The sequence below is a fragment of the Cibotium barometz genome, chromosome 27 (assembly GCF_041138505.1).
Source record: "Cibotium barometz isolate CiBa-2024 chromosome 27, ASM4113850v1, whole genome shotgun sequence".
NCBI classification, from domain to species: domain Eukaryota; kingdom Viridiplantae; phylum Streptophyta; class Polypodiopsida; order Cyatheales; family Cibotiaceae; genus Cibotium; species Cibotium barometz.
Genome location: NC_141072.1, coordinates 13367915 through 13390922, shown reverse-complemented (window position 1 = coordinate 13390922; position 23008 = coordinate 13367915).

The window sequence follows — 23008 nt, the reverse complement described above, 5'->3', positions numbered from 1 at the left end:
TTACAATGCTTCTTATCATATTGAAGTATTGGGATGAGTCCTTTCAAAGCTTTGTATGGACAAGATTGCCTTACACCGTTGACTTGGTTTGACCCATTGATCAGAGTCGAGATGTCCAGATAAATGCTTGATGACATGGACCAGCAAATGCAATCAATCTGTAAAGATATAAAGGCAGCCCAAGATAGGCAAGAGCAATATGCAGATAAAAAGAAATCTGAGAGAGAGTTTGAAGAATCAGATATGGTCTTCATTCGAGTACGACCAAAAAGAAGTTCCTTATCCTTAGGAAAGTACAAGAAGCTCTCTCCCCCCAGATACTGTGGGATGTATGTTGTTATAAAGAAAGTGGGTGATCTAGCCTACAAACTTCTTCTGCCTCCCCATCTCAAGGTACATAATGTATTCCATGTCAGTTTGCCTAAGGAGTATGTACCCAGTCACGTGCTTGATGATGAACAATTGATTTCTCCGACTCAAGGCCAGATGGTACTCCAACCTGAAGAAATCTTGACGTTCAGGAGAAGATTCTCAGGAGCAGAGTCCTCAGAGAATTTTTAGTAAAGTGGAAGTCTTTCCTCTAGAAGACGCTACCACCTGGGAGAAAGGAGAAGAGTTGGCGAAAGATTACCCCCACTTTGCTAGATGAGGACATCTTGCGTTTTTCAAGTGGGAGAGGATGTAAGATTCCTCCTGAGCCTGAATAATGAATAAGCTTTACTTCAATCCCCTATAATCATTCCCTATCTCTGAATACAAGAAAATATTTTTTTTTTGTGTTTGCCTAGAGAGATAAAAAATTCTAGAGAGAGATAATTCAATATTGAGATATTTTTGGATAAACAAATTCTCCTAATATCAAAAATATGTTTGTGTGAAATAGAAATTCAAAATAAATTTTCCAAGGTGCATTAGGAATCAATTAAAAATGATTTAAAAGACCTTAGCCTAAGGGTTAAGATTTTGTGAAATTTTTGGATTATAGTCCAATTAAGGTTCCTATGGGCCAATAAGATTAATCCAAGTGTTGAGATGAGAAAAATCTAATAAATAAAAGAAAATACCCAAAAATGAGTAAATGCTCACATAAGATGAAGAGTTGACTAAGTACAAGATTTATTAGTTAAAAACTATGAGATATTACTAAAAAAATGAGATATTTTGGAATAATGATACATTTTTGACACCTTGGTAAGGAGGGGGGGAGACCATCCTTCATCCAATTTGTACCCAAGAACTCGACTCATTTCCTGAGGAGTCTTGCTTTCCTACATCAGAAGGGTAGCAATAGGGGCAAAGAATTTGTCCTGCATAATTCTCTCCCTTTTGCTTCACTGATTAATGGATTTGACACCACTGTAATTGCAAGCAAGGAGGCTTTTCTCTTGAGTGCATCTGCCACCACATTTTCTTTCCCCAGTCGATAATTAATTTAAAAATCAAATTCTTGCAGGGTCTGTATCCATCTCCTTTGACGCATGTTGAGATCCCTTTGGGTGAAGATCCACTTCAGACTTTGATGATCTGTCATCAAGGTGAACCTTTGTCCCAAAAGATAATGTCTCCACAACTTCAGAGCATAAACTACTGAGAGTAACTCCCAAGTCATCGGACGGCACAATTTCTCTCATGTGTTGAGAGTTTTTTGGATTCATAGGCCACTGCATGACCTTACTGCATAAGAGCACTGCCTAAGGCAAACCCATTGGCATTAGTAACCACCTCAAAGGGTTTGGTAAAATCTGGCAATTTAAGGATAGAGTTGGTTACTAAGGCTGTCTTTAGTTTATCAAAGACACTCTGACACATTGCAGTCCACTAAAAAAGTGTACTCTTCTTTGAGAAGGTTAGTTAAAGGGGATTCTATCTGAGCATACCTAGGTATAAAGATACCATCCGGTTAATCCTAGGAATCCTCTGAGACTTCCTTTACCATCTTGGGTTTGACTGCTTGGATCTTTGCGGGGTCAGGAGAAATCCCATCTTTTGATACTATGAATCCCAAGTATTCCACTTGGTCAACAGAGAAAGAACACTTGCTCTTTTTTGCAAAGAGTTGGTGTTTCCTTAGGATTTCCAAGACCTTGCGCACATGATCTTCATGATCTGCAACATTCTTTGAGTATACCAGGATATCATCAAAGAAGACAAGAACAAAATCATCCAAGTATTCTCTGAGAATATCCTGCATAAGATGATTAAATGTCACCGGGGCATTAGTCAATCCAAACGGCATGACTGTGAACTCATAATGCCCATAGCGAGTATAGAATGCTGTCTTTAGGATGTCATGTTCTTTGATTCGGATCTAGTAGTACCTGGATTTGAGATCTATCTTTGTGAACATTTGGGTCCCACTTAACCGATCCAGAAGTTCATCAATCCTAGGGATAGGATACTTATTTTTAATGGTTAATTGATTCAATCCTCTGTAGTCAATACCGAGTCTTAATGTTCCATCTTTCTTCTTTTGAAAGAGAACGGGCGCACCCCAAGGTGAGACACTGGGTCTAGCGAATCCCTGCTCTAACAGTTATCTTAACTGCTCCTTAAGCTCTATGGCTTCAGGGACTGGCATTTTGTATGCACGCTGGGATACTGGCTAAGCTCCGGGGGTTAACTGGATCTCATGATCTACTTCGTGAGACGGAGGCATCTCAGTCAGCTCTTCAGGAAACACATTTGCATACTCACTTAACCACTCTGGTTCTTTAGCCTTGCATTTTATATCTACTGGATTCATCCTAACGACATAAATAGCTTGCCTCTTTCTGAGCCCTTTTAATAATTTGGAAGCCTTGACTAATTGTAGCATTGGGGATCCAGAAATTCCAGTTCCTTGAACTTTATTCCCGTGAAGGTCAAGGAAAGAGATGGTTCCTTTGTGACAATGAATGTCAGCCTGATTCTTTTGGAGCCAATCCATTCCAAGGATTCCATCATATATTCCCAAGGGTAGGACTCTCAACTGGCACTCTGTTATGTTCCCATCTAGACTAAACTGAATAGGGTTTGTCTCTCAAGGTGTGTGAAAAGAATCTTTCCACTGGTGGCCAATTCCACTTGCATAGGTTTCCTTGATTTTTGATTTAGGACTAATTTACGCAGACATCCTGGGGAAATAAAAGAATGAGTGTTGCCTGAATCAATCAAAAGCTTGAATTCCTTACCCTGGTACTCTGCTGGAGTAGTCTGGAGGACTGAAAATTGATGGTTATTCCCCTGATGCTCTATTGCTGCATAGATCTGTCCTTTTTCTTCCTCCACTTCCTTAGCTATAGTGATAGCTCTACCTGCTGCAGTCTGAGGTGGAACTCTCTCTCTTTGGTTGTGCCTAGTGAGATGAAAATTTCTAGAGAGTAGTAATTCAATATTGAGATATTTTTGGATATATAAATTCTATAAATATCAAAAATATATTTCCTTGAAATAGAGAATCAAAATAAATTTTCCAAGGTGCAATTGGGATTGATTAAAAATGATTTAAAAGACCTTAGCCTATGGGTCAAGATTTTCTAAAAATTTTAGATTATGGTCTAATTAAGGTTCCTATGGACCAATAAGATTAATCCAAGTGTTGGGATGAGATAAATCCAATGAATAAAAGAAAATACCCAAAAATGAGTAAATGCCCACATAAGATGAAGAGTTGACTGAGTACAAGATTTATTAGTTAAAAATTATGAAATATTACTAAAAAAATGAGATATTTTGGAGTAATCATACCATTTTGACATTGTGGTAAGGAAAGGGGGAGCCTTCAAGGAGGTGCCTATTTCACACATGTGAAGGAGTTTTAAACTCAAAAATATTAAGATATTTTCATCTCTCCTCTCTCCTCGATCAAACCAAATAAAAAAGGGAGCCAAATTGGTCCAAATCTTATCCAAATCCAGCCAAACTGAAGCTAAAAAATTCTAGAACTTTGTTGGACTCAGTTAGTGGCCTCCCTCACCTATAAATAGACCCTCATTCTTTTGTATTCTCATCTATGAACTAGCCAATGTGAGTATTACTCTAAAATAAGCACATTTTCTATTATCCTCTACAATTTGGAGAGGTTGGTTCTCTCTCTCTTCAACCTTCTTTGGAGTCTTCATCAACATACTAAACCAATTGATTGCCTCTCCTAAGAGTAAAGAATCAAGCAAAACAAGAGATAAAGTGTGACTTTATGATTTTTTTTCTTCTTCTAAATGTTTTTCACTTCTCAACCCCTCTCAAGCTTGAGAAGTATTCAATTGAATGGTTCTTCAATGTAAATGAAGCTCTCTAATGAATTTTAGTGATTAATAACATAAGGTTTACATTTATGCTTAAATTAAAATATTTTTTAAGCATATCTCTCTCTCCCCCAAAGAATGGTCATTCCTATGACCTATTCTATATTCAAATGATGCTTCTCATGAAGCAATTCTTAATTCTAAAAGTAAACTATATGCTTGTCAAATTAGAGGCTAAAGAAGTGGCTTTTTTATGATTTTATATTACTTAAATTATGATAAACTTAGGAATCAAGTCCATAATTGGATATTGATCTAAATGATAGTTATTCTATCATATTGTAGTACTAAACCTTATGCTTTTCAAAATTATTGAGAATTATCAGTAATAGTAGCGGAGCTATGGTAAAATTTCTAGAAAATTAACACATAAATCATTTTCATACATAATATGAAAAGAGCACTTCCTCCCATATTCTAGGATTAGTCATCCTAGGTTAATTGAATAATTCTCATCATAACCATGGAAAAATTAATTTTTAATGCTTATGCATAAATAGTTAATTAGGGGAAAAGAGAAATTTCTAGTAATTTATTTTTATGATAAAAGAGAAATTCCCATGACAATGGAAGTCCATGTATTCTAATGGAGAAAGAGAAATACCAAGATAATGGATATTTTATTAAAAAAAGAATTTTAGTTAAATTTATTTTTATGCATAAATAAATTTAATGATGAAAGAGAAATTCTCACCATATTTGGAGTTCAATCATTTAAATGAGAAAAGTGGAATTTCTAGTATAATGGAGTTAATGGAGATTTTTATTTAATTTTTAAGAGAAAATTTAGTTAAATTTATTTTTATACATAAATAAATTTAATGATGAAAGAGGAACTCCCACCATATTTGGAATTCAATCATTTAAATGAGAAAAGGGAAATTTACAACATAATGGAATTAATGGATATTTTTATGTAATTTTTAAGAAGAATTTTAGATAGATTTAATTTATGAGATAAAAGAGGAATTTTCATGATAATTGGATTACACTCATTAAATGAGAAAAAAAAGGAATTCCAAGTTTATTCAAAAAACTAGATATTGGTATTTAGTCAAAAGAAGAACTTTTGTGATATTTAAGAAAAGAAGGATTTGAATTAATTTTTAGTGTCAAAAGATGAATTTCCACTGTAATTCTACCTAAGGAATTAAGGTCAAGAAATTATGTGGCAGAAAGAATATCTTTAGATATTTTAATTGGTAAAATCACTAAATTGGTATTTACCCAAAATTAGATGTTTATCTGAAGGGAATCCTTGTTAGAACTAAATCGAATAAATTTGGTTGGACTACGAGAGAGACGGAAAGTAAATCTACTTGTCCATCTCTCAATGTCAATCAAGCAAAAACTTCGTGACCAATTCCAGTTCCTAAATACAAAGAATAGACTACCGTTGAACTACACTAGTTTTCCTTTGACCGAACTCACCAAGAATCTAGTCAAAAAATCAGTCAGATGATGGGTAGATTACCCTGATGAGAGATCAAGGATCCTCATTATGAAATTGAGAATTATGGAAAAAGGGGTTTTGTGGAATCAATCTCAAACTATGAATTTTACTTGCATTGGAACCTATGTTTTTCATTTAAAGGACTGTTTTACGCCATAATGCTGGGAGGAAGCATTTGGCATGTGTTTTACTAAGAGGAGGCTCGTTGTTTGGGAATAGCGGGTGGGGATTCATCAAGGGACGTCGCTCGGTTGCGGAAAAGCCTACCGAGGTCTTGACCAGCCTCGGTATGGTTAAAATGGTGCGCTTCCAGTACGATGGGCGAGGACCGACGAAGCGGTCCCTGAGTGAAGTGCTAGGACACCTAAGGAGGATCCTAGAGGGTTCTAACCACGCGATGCACGGGCTCATGGTTGCTAGGACACCCATGCATACGTCGAGGAAGATTCGGATGGACTAAAAGGAAAGATTTTTGTGGATCAAATTTTGATACTGGATCTCGTTGGTTGGCCAGTTGGTCTTCAACGGAGAGTCCAGAGGACACATTTTGTAATACAACGGACTCAAGAACTTTGGTGGATCATAATCAGTAATATTATGATTTCTATTGAAGGATTGTTTTAAAGCCAGCCGAATCTGTTATAAATGGCAATTTCATATGGGTGTGTATGTGGTATGCCAACCTTAATTTTTGCATGAATCGCCAGCTAGGGGGCCTGGGAACTCTTTTTCTCGGTACCTGGGCAAAACACAACCAAATCTTTATAAAAGAATCCCACCAATACAGAGGTCGGGTGGTTGGCTAACCCATGGGCTGTAGGCTGGATCAGAGGATTCGTGCGAAACAACTAGATGCGATTAGTTACAATAGCTAGATTAAGTCCTGAGAAGACCTTGTTCTTTGGGAGGGGATCAGCAGTTGTCCCTCCTTAAAGGAGGAAAAAAGCGGTGGTTCCATGGACCAAGTGCAAGTCTCTTCTTGATCTGACCATGTGACTTCAGGTTCGGTCAGACCAGTTTAACTAGTTAAGACTTTGACTCGTTAGAGTAATTCCCCCATTAGGAGATTTTCCCATGGCAGAATCGCCTGTGCCTTCCGGGAGAGGGGAGTTTTTCTGGGCTCGGTTTTGGAAGAACCACCCGGGCTAGCCTCTCATCCGGACATCCGCGGGCGAGGTCCAGAGTGTGGATCCCCACCCTGCGTGCGACGCGGGAGGCCGACGCCGCTTCCGCCGCTGCCGACGCACCGGTCGCTGGTTGGTGTCACAATGGTTCCTCCATGCCACCCTGGCTATTTCTACAATTTTCAGCCTGGCAAGAGCCATTTTGCTGTGCTCATTGTAACCGGTGACATCAAAATTCTCCTCCATTACTTCAACCCATTTCTCTACAGCTTCACCCAAGTTCTTCCCTTCACCTTTGAAGGGTCCTGGCTGAGTTCTGTGAAGAGCCTTGTGAATGTCAAGGTCAAGCTCTTCTTCATCAGTGAGAGGTTATGGCTGACGGCCACGGTTCCCTCGCCTCATGATTCTGCCAAAAATGATATATTATTAAATTTTTATTTTGATATCGTCCACGAGATCCTAAGACTTAAGAGGTTCAGAAAACAATTTCTTAAACAAGATAAATGATCTTATTGGAGATCTATGACATATGTCCGGTAACAAATTTTTCTTTATCAGTTCGTCCATAAACAATCACTTATACAATAGGGAATTTTTCTCCACAAAACATTTCTTTATTTATATAACAGTTGCTTATGCTCGGATCTCATAGCATGTAATGTTGAGAGATTAATCTTTTGTGTGACAAATACGTCGGCCAAGGTGAGGTTTTATTAGTTTTGAATTGGAGTTGAAGTAGAGGATAAAGGCATAGAAGATCATTAGAGCTACCAACAAGTCTCTAGGCATTGGGTCATACATGGGCCAGGCTTACACCCGTGCCATGGTCTCCCCATGTAGAGATGTACCTAGAGGGTTGGCATTGATGAGGTTAACTGCAAGTGCAATTGTTTGTGTGTGCTATGAGATGCCAAGAAGTGGGGGGAAAATGATGCCCATAGTGAAATATATAGGTGACGTACATGGGTAATGGGTGGAAGGTGTACCCGTGTGTGCGTACTTGTCCAAACAAGGACTTTTCTAACTTAACTGCTTTGTTTGACTCTCTTTGCTACTTTCTTCGATGACATCTCTTTTCATGAGAAGTCAAGATCATTAGAGAGTTTGAGGCATGGCAATGGATTTGCACATGGTTGTTCCCACCACAGTTGTTGCTACTACAAGGGATTTGGCTATGGCTTGATGGATTTGGCATTATCAAGCACCTTGGATAGAGGTAGTGTGAATCAATGGGTGGGGTGGTCAAAGACAAGGCCACAAAATGTTCCTACCGATTGTAGGAAGGTTCAAGCTATGGGTCATACCATGGGCTAGGCTTGTGCCCACCAGGTCCCCCCTATCTAGATATGTACCTGGAGGGCTATCGATGATGAGGCCCACTGTAGGTTCATTTATATAGTTCCTATGTGTCTATAATATGCAAAGGCCGCCATGGTCTCCTCATCTAGAAATGTACCTAGAGGGTTGTCGATGATGAGGCTCAGTGTAGGTCGTGTATGAATAGTGTTTATGTGTCTATAACATGCAGAGCCTATGTATATATTGTTGAGAGATGTAATCGTGGTGTTGTGTGTATGTGGGAAAGCACCCTAAAGGTGCAAGATATTGTGGTGAGATAGGAATGCCGCATGTAATATTGTATGGTGTGAGAGTGTTGACCAAAAGGAGTGGAAAAGGAGTTGCCACATGGATGACGACATGTAAAGTGGGATAAGGCTAGAAAGCCTATATCATTGTATGGTTCATTTGTGACATGCAATAGAGCTATTGTTGAGTGTTGCAATCTCTCTCTCTCTCTCTCTCATGGAGTTTTTAGTGTGGTTTAATCCACCTTAATTATGTTGCTTAAGCTTAATCCTTGTCTATCACCATGATCAATCCCATTTTTGGATTGTTAACATGGTATCAAAGCTTGGGTGGGCTCTTGGTTGTGGTGATTATTATGTATATTAGCTTGCTTATGGTGATTATTATGTATATTAGCTTGCTTATGTGTTCATATGATTAAGCATTATTTTCAGTTTATTATGAAAAAAATATGCACACTCATATTATCATTTGGATTTGCATTTGTGAGGATTTGAGAGATATTTGGAGATGCTATTCTCAAGTTTGAGAGGAGATTTGCAACAAGGAGGTTGCATAGAAGCTGCCCAAGAGAGTTGCAAATGGGAGTTTTGCAATATGGAAAGCGTGCTCATTATCATGGAAGCTGAAAATGGAGATTTCAGCAAGTATGAAGACTATGGAGTCTTCGGTGTCAACAAGGAAGCCAAGAAAAGCTTTGTGAAGGTATTTTGAGAATTTTTGCCTCAATTTTTTGGTATTGAGCATGGGAGGATGCTTAATGTTCAATGAAGGGTTGCTTAGTGATGGGATTTTTGAATCCCACAGTGCGGGCAAAGAGTGTATGAGGTGTATTCTTGCCAAAATTAGTGGCAAGAAGACTATGGGCTCAAGATGGAGTCCATGGTGTTATGTATGTAAAAGAAGGATACATGTGGTTTACTCATGAAAGATGGGCAATGTTTGGTGGAAGCCTCTAGAGTTTTCACATTGATTTGCACTTTGGTTTCAAGAGAAACCTTGTGGAGAAGCACCCTTGAATGGTAGCATGCATGTGGATTTCATTGAGGAGATTCGAATGGTGGCCATACAATGGCTAAGATAACCTCATGAAAGAGGTTATGGTGGAGGCAAATCATTGTAGCTAAATGGAGCTGCATATGTACACAAGGAACTTGGGTGTCGAGTGGGTAGAGACCCAACACAACCAAGGCTCAAAAGCAAGCTTGGCATCAAGTGTACCAAAGGAAAAGCCGCATGAACAATCCAAAGGATCTCAGAGGGCTTTTGTAAGATGAGGGGCTCAAGAAAAAACAATAGTAAAAGACTATGAAAAAAATGCATAAGCAGAAAAGGTATGTTGTCTGGCCATCAAAGAAGCAATGAGGCAGCATCAGAAATAGATGAGCGCTTTCTGGAGGTGAGGCATCACCTTGATTATTGAAGCTTTGGACCGATGGGTTACAATGAGCGTGCGTGTAGTGAGAAAGCATTGTAGCCGAAAAATGAATCAACGACAATTTGACCACCCATGGGAATTTGAAGCTTCATGTAACAGAGAGCTTATGCAGCAGAGACGAAGGCATAGCTCATAGTGTTCAGAATAAGAGCATTGAAGCTTGGTGACATCAGAAGCGCAGTAGATATACGAAGATGGTGGGTGGATAAGGGCCACCCATCACCATGGCCCTGTGCTTTGAGGGAATACGCAATGACGCACCCAGTTCAAAGGAGGTGCAAGCAACAACTATGGCGTGATGACTACAACAGTAGCAAGAACAAGGTCACCATAGCTTGGCGAGGCAAGGTCAAAATAAGCCCGAGGAGGAAGAAGACCCATTGGCTGTGGGTCCCAAAGTTGCAGCGTGTAGCAGCATTCAAAGCGGCCGCAGCCCTTTCTAATCCTTTACACTTTCCATAGCAAGATGAAACCTTGAAATCCTACAAAGATAGATCAGAGTTTGATGAGTGGCAACAAAATGCCATGTGCCCTACTCGCCACGTCAAACATTTGCCATTCACATATCCTTTATCCAAGGAGATAAGGTGTTTTTTTGTTAGAAAATTAATGGTATGTTTTGTCACAAAGAAATTGCTCATATGCCTGTTATTATGTACACGGGAGAGAACTTCCCTTAGCCTTGAAAAATCATAGGCAAATATCAACTTATGCTAAATGCCGTGGTGAATGATGTAAAAAATTTTATGACCACTATGTTTTGAGATGGTACTCTGCCCTTGCCTTGATGCATAAAATGGATATGTATTTTTTGTTATCACCCATTGGTATGAGGGTTTCCCTGCCCGAGCTCACCTAGAAGCTCAAAATGGTTGTCGTGTGATGTGTGCATGAGCGATGCACGTGTGAGGTGCATGTGCATGGGTTGGTTCCCACCCAAACTTCTACGTTCAAGTTGGACTCAATGGTTTCGCTGCTGTGAGCGAGTTGGCTCAAAATGGACTAGGTGTCTAAGATGTTAGCGCACACATGTTCATTTGATGGACACTCCAATGTATCATTGAGGGGGAGTGTTGAGAGGTAGCGATTGCGGTTGTGCAATGCTACATTGATGGGTGATGGGTGATGGGTGAGTTGTGGAACACCTCGATTAAGAGGGGGTGTTGAGAGATGTAATCGTGGTGTTGTGGAACACCTCGATTAAGAGGGGGTGTTGAGAGATGTAATCGTGGTGTTGTGTGTATGTGGGAAAGCACCCTAAAGGTGCAAGATATTGTGGTGAGATAGGAATGCCACATGTAATATTGTATGGTGTTTGAGTGTTGACCAAAAGGAGTGGAAAAGGAGTTGCCACATGGATGATGACATGTAAAGTGGGATAGGGCTAGAAAGCCTATATCATTGTATGGTTCATTTGTGATATGCAATAGAGCTATTGTTGAGTGTTGCAATCTCTCTCTCTCTCTCTCTCTCTCTCTCTCTCTCTCTCTCTCTCTCTCATGGAGTTTTTAGTGTGGTTTAATCCACCTTAATTATGTTGCTTAATCCACCTTAATTATGTTACTTAATCCTTGTCTATCACCATGATCAATCCCATTTTTGGATTGATCATGATCAATCCCATTTTTAATTATGTTGCTTAATCCTTGTCTATCACCATGATCAATCCCATTTTTGGATTGTTAACATATATTGCAGGTGGCATGCATGGGTATTGGGCAAAAGGTGGGCCTATGTAGAAGCTTCGTCTGGTGAAAACTCCAACACACTACTTTATTTGGCACTTATTTTTCTACTTTCTTTGACACTTATTTGTCTGCTTTCTTTGACACTTATTTGTCTACTTCTTTGTCTGCTTTCTTCGACACTTATTTGTCTTCTTTCTTTGACACTTATTTGTTTGCTTTCTTTGACACTTATTTGTCTGCTTCTTTGTCTGCTTTCTTTGACACTTATTTGTCTGCTTCTTTGTCTGCTTTCTTTGACACTTATTTGTCTGCTTCTTTGTCTGCTTTCTTTGACACTTATTTGTCTGCTTCTTTGTCTGCTTTCTTTGACACTTATTTGTCTACTTCTTTGTCTGCTTTCTTTGACACTTATTTGCCTACTTTTTTTATTTGTCTACTTTCTTTCACACTTATTTCTTTGACTCTTACGCATGGTTTGAGATAAGAAGTTTGTAATGAGGCTGGCCGATAAGGTGGGTGGGAATGAGATTAGGTTGTCCATGCGAATGGAAGAATTTTGGACACCCAATTTGGTAGGTACATAGGTAAACCACCAACTATGGGTGGCTTGCTGGACATGGCCAAAGGGATCTAGGGGCTTCTTGAGCCTCTTTTTTATGTTGGTGGCTATTTGGTCCACATGCTTGAAGCATGGCAATGTCCATGGAAAGAAGAGAAGCAATACAAAGCTTGTGTAGCTGAGGTTGAACTTTTGAAATGCCTAACACTATCGACATTGGGCCAAGCAAGGATGCTTTTACCTTTTGGGCATCTCTACCTTGGTTGATTAGTATAGATGTAGGCTTGTTTTATGCCTTGGAGGGAGATGCAGAGCGTGGTTATTTGAATCACTACATTTTTTGGCTTCGGTTACATTGATGGCTCTTCACCCTAGTTAGGTGCTATTCTTGGTTCTCTTCGGCGGAAGGTTTTCATTTACCTTCTCTTGCCCTCTCTCTCTCTCTCTCTCTCTCTTCTTCTCTTGTGTTCTATTGTGTGCTGTCTCTCTATTTTCTCTCTCGCTTGCTCTATTTCTCATATTATTGTGATAAAAATAAATAATAATAATAAAATTTAAGAGCTTTTTTGGTTAGTTTTTTTTAGTGAGATGATGTGGCATACATGATGATGTGATGACGTGAACCCTTTTCTGGGTAATGATTTGGTGACATAATCCTACATGAGATGACATGAGCCAACTTTTTTTCTAAAAGTTTTTTTGGGTGATGACATGGCAATGTGAGCCTATATGATGATGTGGTGACGTGAGATTTTTTTTCCAAGTTTTTTTCATGTAATAATGTGGCAGCATGAGCTTACATGATGACATGGCGAAGTGAGCCTACATGATGACATGGCAACATGAGCTAACTTATCATTTTTTAAAGTTTATTTTTTCCAAGTGATAGTGTGGCCATGTGAGCCTACATGATGATGTGGTAACATGAGCTTGTGTGTGATGATGTGGTGACATGAACCTACGTGATGATGTGGTAACATAAGCCTACGTGATGATGTGGTAACATAAGCCTACATGATGATGTGGGGATGCAAACAAACTCTTTTTTTTCCAAGTTATTTTTTTCGGGATGACATGGTGATGTGAGCTTAGATGTGAGATTACATGATGATGTGCTGACATAAGCCAATTGTTTTTTTAATTTTAAATTTTTAATAAGGTTTTGAATGGGTGTTTGTGTGTGTGTGTTTAAAATTTTTTCCTAAGGAGGGGCTATTTCAAAAATTTAGGGGGAGAATTAAAAAAGATCTAAAGGGCCTAAGGAGGGGTAGTTTATAGGGGGAGGGTTGAGTATGCATGCATATATGTGTGGGTGCACATACGCGTGAGTGTGGATGTGTGTATGTGCTATGTGATTATAGGAGTATGTGCTATGTGCTATGTTCTTGTAGGTGTATGTGCTATGTGCTTGTAGGTGTATGTGCATAGACATAATTTGTAAGAGGCAGGGTGTAAGGGTACATAGGTGATGTGCACATGTGCAAGTGAGTATGTGTAAATGGGTGCATACACGTTGTAAATAGGAGTGTGGGAACAATGTGGATGGGTGAACATACAAATGTGTGAGTGGATGTGCAATGTGTGCATGTAAATGTGTGAATGTGGGGAATGGGTGGGGTGTACACACAATTGTAATGGTGAGTGCACATGCAGTGAAATTGGTAGTGCGATGCATATGGGGGAGCTATGCACATGTGAGTGAATGTGCATGTGTGCACGGGTGCATGGATGTGCACTTGCACGTGTGAGTGAAAGTGGGGGAGTAGTGCATGTGGTAAGGGATGATACATATAAAGGGGTGTATGCATATGTGTGTAAATGGGTGAAGGTCTTAGCATGAAAGATAGAATTCTTTGTAACTACCATTCCACTTTAGCTGCTGTCAGTGCAAATTGGAGTAGGGGTGGTAGTGTACTTCAATATGTTTGGTCCCAGTTGAAAGATAGGATTCTTTGCAATTGCCATTGCACTTCTATCAGTGAAAATTGGAGTAGGGGTGCCTATTTAGACACAAATATCCTCCATTAATCTTCTCAACCATACACATCCAACTATCACAGCGAATGTTGCTCTGTATTCAACTTCACAAGATGAGGTTGCCATAGTTGGTTGCTTCTTGTTTAGCCTAGAGATACATGAGTGTCTAAGGAAGAAGCAATTTCACGAGATGAGGTTGCCATAGTTGGTTTCTTCTTTCTTAGCCTAGAGATGCATGAGTGTCCAAGGAAGAAGTAGTTTTCAGATGTGTGGATTGTCGTGTATCATAGTCACCTACCCAATCGAAATCAAAGAAGGCTTATAGTTCTAAAAAATCACCCACCTTGGTTTAGAAAAATCCAAGGTCTTGAGTGCCTTAATATCTAAAAATACGTTTAATTGCCCTACCAATCCTTGGTGCCTAGGCAATGTATAAACTTTAAAAGCGATGACACACCAAACTAAATGTGTGGCCATGAGTTGCACAAATATATAAGGCATCCAACAACTTGATGATAAGTGGTTGTATTGAATGGCTCTTCAAGATTTTACAGACTGAGCTTTACACTAGGTTCTTTAGGATCCTGCACTTGTACCAATATAAAGCTTTCTTAGGCATGCATATCTTTTATTCTTGATTGGGTTGGGCAAATGCTCTTGGTTGACTACATGAACTTCTTCCTACAAATCACCATTCAAGAATGCTATTTTGATGTCCAATTGGTGTACATTCCATCCATGGCGGGATGGCCAAAGCAGTAACAAATCTGATAGTGGTTATACAAGAAGTGAGGGGAAAAGTTTCATCACATAACCGATCCCTTTCTACTAGGCATAACCTTTTGCACCAAGTCTGGCCTTGAACCTATCCATAGATCCATGAGGTATCGATTGTTTTCTTACCAAGAGGTAGATCCACTAAATCCCAACAAGTATAATTTTTTAAATGGTTTAAATTTCATCCTACATAGCTTTAACCTTATTTGGATCCTCGTGAGCCTCTTTAAAAGACTCAAGCTCATCTACATTATGAAGAGAACTAAGAAATGAAAACTTAGCAATAGAAGAGATGGTTTTAGTAATGGATCTGGTTCTACTCTACAAAGGAGTAGACAATTTGCTATCTTGCAAGATGTTTCTAACCCATTTATGCATAAGCCTAGACTGCATCTTCAAGCAGCTGACTAACACTGGCAACAAACCATCAAGCATGTTCAGGGAATTAGCATAGGTATGTTTATTGAATTTTATCATAGGATATTGTTAACCATAATGGTTAACATTATTTTAAGTGGGGTTACACTTCATGTAATCGATTTTTATGCAAAGTTACACTAAGCGCTTCATGTAAACTATATATGGGATGATCGAGCAAGTTACGACATGTGTAACTTCAATCATGAGCAATAAGCCTAGGTGTACATAGAGCTAGAGAACCAATTTTGGGCCCCCAATTATTAAATGGGTGGCCGGACATTGTAAAAAGAGAGCTCATGTATATAAGTGACTTATGAAATATGAAAAGGATATACAATCCCATTATCGCTTGATTCTCTATTCTTAGGAGAGGCCCCCAACCAATCAATTGGTTAGTATATTGAGGAAAGCTCCAAGGAAGGTTGAAGAGAGAGAGAAGCTCCAATCTCTCCAAAATGTAGAGGATTTTTAGGGGGTAATAGAAAAGATGCTTTTTCTAATGTAACACTGGCATGGTCTAGCTCACAGATGAGAATATAAAAGAATGAGGGTCTATTTATAGGTGAGGAAGGCCACTAACTAAGTCCAACTAGGTTCTAGAATTTTCCAGCTTCAGTTTGGCTGAATTTGGATAAGATTTGGACCAGTTTGGCTCCCTTTTTGATTTGGTTTGATCCAGGAGAGAGAAGAGATAAAAATATCTTAATATTTTTGAATTCAAAACTCCTTCACATGTGTGAAATAGGCGCCTCCTTGAAGGCTCCCCCTTTCCTTACCAAGGTGTCAAAATTGTATGATTACTCCAAAATATCTCATTTTTTTAGTAATAATAATTTTTAACTTATATACCTTGCACAAGAGATAGCCAAATTTAATGGGGAGCTTTTTACACATGGCCGACAAAAACCATGTATCTGCTCATGAGGAAAAATCTATGGGGGATAGTTGAGGGAAGAGATGAATGCCCAGAGGTGAGAGGGGAAAATGAGTGGAAGAGAAGGAATGAAAAAGCATTGGACTCAGTTTAAATGATGAAATCATTCATCACATCACAGGGATACAATGGGCAAAAGATGCATGGGATGAACTCAATAAATTATTTGTTGGCACACAAGCTAAAAATTCAAAGATAAATCTATTAATGCAATTCTACAAATTGGATATGAAGGAAAATTAACCTTTAATCACACACTTGAACAAATATAAAAGCATTAAGCAACAACTGGCAGCTATTGGCAAAAAGGTAGAAGATGATGAGGGACTAGTAGTGCTTTTGAAGAGTGTGGACTGAGGTGAATATGAAAACATTGTAGCAACATTAAAGAATGTACCTGAATTGAAGAATGTACCTGAATTGAAGCTACACGAGATAGAAGGGGCTCTACTAGAGCAAGAGACCAGAGGCAAAGAGAAGAAATGGTTGGACTCAACAGCAGGAGAAGAAAAAGCATTCTTCACCCGAGGAGGATTCTCTTGAGGATTTGAACGAGGAAGAGGTAGAGTAGGAGGAAGGATCTTCACTTGCCACAACTGTGGAAAGCCAGGACACATGGCAAGAGACTGCTACAGCAAACCTAGTGGATAAGGAGCGACATCAGCAAACTTCATGGAGGCTCCTAAGGAAGTGGAGTCAGATCATCTTTTCTAAGAGAGAGAGAGAGAGAGAGAGAGAGAGAGAGAGAGAGAGAGAGAGAGAGAGAGAGAGAGAGAGAGAGAGAGTGAAACCCCACAACCCAATGTAACCTACTCCAACAGAGTAAAACCACCTCTGAGCCACTGATGATGTAAGGGCCATGTGGTAGATGTATGTGTGAGCACTTTAGTCAAGGTCACGGGCACTTGTAGTAGCCTTGGACACATAGAGAGAGAGAGTGTCAAGGACTATGAGTTTAGGGACTTGAGGCACTGGTCGCGGACTATCAAGTAAGAGGGAAACTTGGTATAGGTTCCAGGTGTGCTAGGAGTATTCACTTGAGGGGAGGTGTTGAAATATACAAGTGAATAGGGTGTGTGCAGGAACAAGCCCTTGGCAAGAGGCTGTAAAAGAGAATCTGTAAATGTGAGAGAACCTATGAAAAGGTGAGAAGTATCTACTGGGAGAGAATAAAGGGTAGCATGAGGAGATTTAGGAGGTGTGGAGATATTTTGGGAAGAGGTGGAGAGAATCAAGCAAAAGAGGTGGAGTGAATCAAGCGGGATTAGATGCTTGGATGTAAACTCTATAAATTGAGGCATTAGCCTAATGAGAATTTGCTGGTTTTTGATTATCCATGCCTACATTAAGCTATCAGTTAATTGCTCACTAATCACGTCTTAATTATCGTCTAATCTCTTTGTTAATAATGTTGATTCTAGCATTTGATCCACCATAGCTCATCAAATTGTTACAAATTTAACAAGGGTCGGATCTAACAAGTGATTGAGCATAGGGTGGTTCAATGTTTTCACAAATAAAGGCTTGTTTCACACCAATTTCCCTGAGCATAGGCGCATGAATGTATTGAGTAATAGTGCAGAATCACGATTTGGACATGGAAATTTTTTCCCTCTAAGAGCTTAGGAACACTTGTTTGCTCACAAAGGAATGGGCATTCTCTTGTGAATGTACGAGCATGGCTTAGTAAGAGTTGCAGTTGTACGTTATCGTAGTAGGTACAATCATGGATGAGAATAGGAACGGGTGTTAACTGTCGTTCAAATGTCAGAAAGGTAAGGTCATGGGGATAGATAAAGGTACAATCATTCCCTGGTGGAGAAACGATCATTCAATTAGAAAAAGTACAGCCATGTCTTGTGTTAGTAAAGAGATTTTCCAATGAGGGAAAACGTGTGTTCATTCGTGAAAATACAGTCATTCACTCGTGAGAAGGAACGGACATACGCCTGTGAAGGTACGGACATACACTCACAGACAGGCTAGCAGGTATCTTAATTACACCGAAACGACGTATCTTCTGACAACCGCCTTTAAATATTCCCCTATGACAGTTCAACTATACCACTTTTATGCCTTTTTAATACACATTTATGCCCTTTTTAATACACATTACTCACATTTTTGCCCTTTTTAATACACATTACTCACATTTTTGAGGTAGATTTGGAAAGATTCTACCATAGGAAGTTAACAGACGTGGCTTAAGAAGGTACGAACATACCTCTGTGAAGTGAATGGCCATTCACTTCTCAAAGATGCAACTCGAGACTGAACTGTGCCTAGTTTTTTCCTGGTCTTTCCACTGATTTCTCCCCCCCCTCAATGATGATTTTTTGGGGGTTTTCTTTTAATGGATAGCTTAGGCTAGTCCCAAGCTACATAATGATTCAAATAATTTTGTATTAATCCTAATATCCTAAGTTTAATGGTGGGATTAAGCTAATATGTAGTTTTTCAAAACTACTTGAAGAAAAAACCAAAATTAATGAAATCAAGAGCAAGGTTAGGGCACTTACTTGTAGCTCCTAATTTTGTGTAGCCTCTGGATCTCCTCATGCTCCCAATGATCCATTATACTCCATTGTAGGAAGAAAATCAAAATACACAAATCAAACAAACATCAAACAAGCATCTCATAACCAACTTCTACCGGCAGTGGATTTGCATTCCATCTGGGAAAATCAAGACTCTAGCTTAGGAATAAAATGTGGAGGACCCTAAGCTAAGTGCTATTCCCAGCAGGCGGTGCCAAAGATGTTCACCTAAATGAGCATACTCCTTACATGAGAGAGGAAGAAGAGAATAGAAAAGAGATAATGCAAGGGTCGGTTTGGGAAGATGCACTTAGCCAACCCTAATGAGGGTTAACTCCTTGATGTAAAGCCACTAGCGGCTCACTCCACCACCACTCATGTCACCCAAGTGGAGCTTTCCTTGAGCTAGGTAGGGAGCAATGAGAGAAGGAGCTATGGAGAGGTCAACTCCTAACTCAATGCCTTAGTGTGTGTGTAAGAGAGAGAGAGAGACAGAGAGAGAGAGAGAGAGAGAGAGAGAGAGAGAGAGAGAGAGAGAGAGAGCAAGAAAAAGGATAAGAGGCAAGCAAAGGAGCATCACCTAAAAAGCACACACATACAATCAAGAAAGAAATCATGCATCACACACAAGCTCACCACCATAGCCATAAAAGAGTGAGATAGAGAGAGAGGAAGACTCAATTAAAACAAGAGGTTAGGTGTGACTTTATGGTTTTTTCTTAATCTTCTAAATGTTTTTCACTTCTCAACCCCTCTCAAGCTTGAGAAGTATCCAATTGAATGGTTTTTCAATGCAAATGAAGCTCTCTAGTGAATTTTAATGATTAATCACATAAAGTTTACATTTATGCTTAATTAGAATGTTTTTTAAGTATATCTCTCTCTCCCCCAAAGAATGGTCATTCCTATGACCAATTCTCTAGTCAAATGATGCTTCTCATGGAGCAATTCTTAATTCTAAAAGAAAACTCAATGCTAGTCAAGCTAGAGGCCAAAGAAATGGCTTTTTAATGTTTTTTTATTATATAAATTATGATAAACTTAGGAATTAAGTCCATAAATTGGATATTGGTCCAAATGATAGTTATTCTATCATATTGTATTACTAAATTATTGAAAATTATCAGTAATAGGAGTGGAGCTATGGTAAAGTTTTTGAAAATTAGCACATAAATCATTTTTATGCATAATGTGAAAAGAGGACTTCCTACCATATTCTAGGATTAGTCATCCTATGTTAAATGAATAATTCTCATCATATCCATGGAAAATTAATTTTTAATATTTATGCATAAATAGTTAATTAGAGAAAAAGAGAAATTCTTAGTAATTTTATTTTTATGATAAAAGAGGAATTCCCATGATAATGGAGATCCATGTGTTCCAATGGAGAAAGAGAAAAGTTGGAATAAAATTAAAGAAGAATTTTAGTTAAATTTATTTTTATGCATGAATAAATTTAAATGATGAAAGAGAAATTTTCACCATATTTGGAATTTAATAATTTAAATGAAAAAAGTGAAATTGTGGTCATATCAGGATTAATGGATATTTTTATTTAATTTTAAGAGATATTTTAGTTTAATTTATTTTTATGCATAGAAAAAATTTAAATGATAAAAGAAGAATTCCCATCATATTTGGAATTCAATCGTTTAAAAGGAAAAAAAGAAATTCTTGGTATAATTGGAATATTGAATATTTTTACTTAATTTAAAGAGGAATTTTAGATAGATGATAAAAGAAGAATTCCCATGATGTTCGGATTGCACTCATTAAATGAGAAAAAGAGGGATTTCAAGCTTATTCAAAAAATGGATATTGTTATTTAGTTAAAAGAAAAATCTTTATGATTTTTGAGTAAAGAAAGATTTGAGTTAATTTTTGGTGTAAAAAGATGAATTTTCACCATAACTCTACCTAGGGAATTAAGGTTGAGAAATTGAATGGTAGAAAGAATATCTTTAGATATTTTATGTGGCAAATCACTAAATTGGTATTTACCCAAAAATAGATGTTTATCTGAAAAAAAATCCTTGTTAGAACTAAACCGAATGATTAAACTACGAGAAGGGACGGACAGTAAACCTACTTGTCCATCTCTTGATCTGAATTAAGCAAAAACTTTGTGTGACCAATTCCAGTTCCTAAATGCAAAGAACAGACTACCGTTGAACTAAACTAGTTTTCCTTTGACCGAACTCACCACAAGAATCTAGTTGGACAATCAGTCAAATGATGGGTAGATTACCCTGATCAGAGATCAAGGATTCTCATTATGAAACTGGGAATTATGGAAAAAGGAGTTTTGTGGGAACCAATCTCAAACTGGAAATTTTACTTGCATAGAACCTCTGTTTTTCATTTAAAGGACTGTTTTACGCCAGAATGTTGGAGGAAGCATTTGGCATGTGTTTTACTAAGAGGAGGTTCGTTTTTTGCAACAGTTGGCGGGGAGTCGTCGAGGGACGTCACTCGTGGCAAAGCCTGCCGAGGTCTTGACCAGTCTCGGTACGGTTAGAATGGTGCGCTTCTGGTACGATGGGCGAGGACCAACGAAGCGATCCCTGAGTGAAGTGCTAGGACACCTAAGGAGGATCCTAGAGGGTTCTGACCAGGTGATGCACAGGCTCGCGGTTGCTAGGATACCCATGCGTGCGTCGAGGAAGATTCGGATGGACTAAGAAGAACAATTTTTGTGAATCAAATTTTGGATATTGGATCTCAACTGGTCTTCAACGGAGAGTCCAGAGGACACATTTTGTAATACAATGGACTCAAAATTTTGGAGAATGATGATCAGTAATATTATGATTTTCATTGAAGGAATGTTTTAAAGCCAGTCGAATCTGTTATAAATGGCAATTTCATATTGGGTGTGTACGTGGTATGTCTATCTTAATTTTTGCATGAAACGCCGACTAGGGGGCCTGGGAACTCTTTTCCTCGGTACCCGGGCAAAACACAACCAAATCTTTATAAAGGAATCCCACCAATACAGTGGTCGGGTGGTTGGCCTAACCCATGGGCTAGTTGGGGTTAGGCTGGATCGGGGGATTCCTGCGAAACAATTAAGATACGATTAGTTACGTTAGTTAGATTAAGTCCTGAGACCCTTGTTCTGTGGGAGGGAACCAGCGGTTGTGCCTCGTTAAAGGAGGAAAATAGCGGTGATTCTATGGACCAAGTGAAAGTCTCTTCTTTGATCTGACTATGTGACTTCATGTTCGGTCGGATCAGTTTAACTAGTTAAGACTTTGACTCGTTAGATTAATTTCCCCGTTAGAAGATTTTCCCTGGAGGAATCGCCCGTGCCTTCCAGGCGAGGGGAGTTTTTTCGGGCTCGATTTTTAAGGAACCACTAGGCTAGTCTCTCGTTCGGACATCCGCGGCGGCAGCGGGCGAGGCCCCGAGTGTGTGGATCCCCACCCTGCAGCGCAGAGGCCGACGCTGCTTCCGCCGTCAGCGCCCTCCTCGAAGGGGAATCTCACAGTTGGTATCAGAGCTTTGTTGAAAGCTAATAAGGAGAAATGAACTCTTATCAGAAAATTGTAATAAAAACTCAGAAAGAGCATTTACATACTGTATTTTCATTCCTTAAGCTTCATTAACGAAGAATTTTAATCAAAGAATTTGATTTTATAGATGGAAGTTCCACACTTATCTCGTGTTCTCAACCTCACCCAGTCACAAGACATGATTGAGTTCGCCTTCGAGCATCTCATCTCTTCCGCTACAACTCGAACGAGCCGAGCCAGACTCGCAGGCCATTTCAAGGATCTATGTTTTCCTGACCCAGTGGAGAGACGGTAGCACAAGTGGTTTGCAGGGTAGTATGTCCATGCCTCTTACGACCAACGTCGTGCAATGCTAGTAGAATCTCTCATTGACCATGATTCTGATGAAGCTGAAAGTGATACATGGTGTTATTTTATATCACTCAACGCCTCGAAATTTTAGACTTTCCTGCCAAATCTACAGACTCCTTAGTGGCTTTGTTTCTAAGGAGAAGATAGTAGCTCCCTTGGCAGTAAGGGAACATTTGTATCAGGGCATGTCTATAGCCCAGTACCATCGTCTTATGCGTCTCCTGAGGAGATTTGGACTTCTGGAGTCGAGCTGCTCTATGTACATATTGCAACCTTTCTATAAATAAAGAAAAGTTTTGTAGAAAAATTCCCTATTGTATAAGTGATTGTTTATGGACAAACTGATAAAGCAAAATCTATTA